We start from the raw sequence: 1155 nt of genomic DNA on the forward strand, positions 1-1155 counted from the left end.
CTAATTCTGTGTTGTCAGAGAATTTTGCCTACCAGGGAAACTACTTCTGAAATATTTCTTTTTAGACAGAGAACAGTGAGTTTGAAGTTCCCAATGGATATCTTTTTTCTTTAAATTAATATTGACCTGTGGCAATATCAAATTACATGATTTTATTTGAAGGCAAAAAAAAAAAAAAAAAAAAAGACCTCTCGGTTTATTTTTAACTAAAGAAGTAAGAAGGAAAATAGAAGAAAATAGAAGGAAAACAGAATAGGTATCTAAGAGATAAATGATTTCATATTAATAGGATTTTTATTTAATCATACTTTTCTAGGTGGCAGAATATAGACTCTAGCCAGACAATAGCCAAGATTGACTTTGAGGAACTGTGAAGTCCAGGTCTAGAATCCTTAACAAGTCGGTTTGTGGGAGAAGCCAGATCTGCAGGTTGGTTGGCATCAAGAAGTTTGACAGCTCCTAGAAGCCAAGTAGGTTGGGCAGTGGAATCTGGATTCATAGACCAGGAAAGGGAAGCTGTGGACTCCATAACCCAGGGGTCTAAAGCCACTTGGTCCACAGCCCAGAGTATAGGAGCTTCTAAGTTCATAACCCAGGCAGTAACTTCTGCTGGATCAACAGCTGAGGGTATAAGTTGGCTGGCAAGGATCGCAGAGCATGGAGGTCCTTGGCCAGTAGTGGGATGTCTAGCAAGGGCTGAAAACCACACAAAAAGTCTAGCAACTAGTGGGCTCAGAGCAGGTCTCCTGAGAGCCACTGTAGAGGGAGGAGCCCAGCTGGCAGGTGCTGGGAGAGCAGAGGTCAGTGCCTTAGACTGGGTTGCTGGGGTAGGATGAGCTACAGAGGGAACTTAGGGGGTGCAGGTAGCCTCCAAGGGAGTGGATGGAGAAGTTTTCAGAACAGCAGCTATAAGACATGTTGGTAGGAGATGTGAGTTCAGCTGAGTGACAGTGAGAAGATGTTCTTATATCCTCTCTTTTTACCCAGACGTGTTTATATATGTACCCTAACCGGAGTAGATGTGATTCAGACCCTCCCCATTCTTATACATGTCTCGTCATGAAAATGACTAATTAACCTAGGCTATAATTATAACTGAACACATTCATGTGTTCTTAACTGCTGTTTAATTATTCTGGTTTATAGAAGGCACGC

General features: G+C 42.0%; 1 pseudogene; it reads right to left on the reverse strand.

Moving 5' to 3' along the window:
• Nucleotides 1-392: 392 nt before the first annotated feature.
• On the reverse strand, nt 393-953 carry LOC102153961 (annotated as a pseudogene).
• Nucleotides 954-1155: the final 202 nt, after the last annotated feature.

Source organism: Canis lupus, chromosome 31 (genome assembly GCF_011100685.1).
Source record: "Canis lupus familiaris isolate Mischka breed German Shepherd chromosome 31, alternate assembly UU_Cfam_GSD_1.0, whole genome shotgun sequence".
NCBI classification, from domain to species: domain Eukaryota; kingdom Metazoa; phylum Chordata; class Mammalia; order Carnivora; family Canidae; genus Canis; species Canis lupus.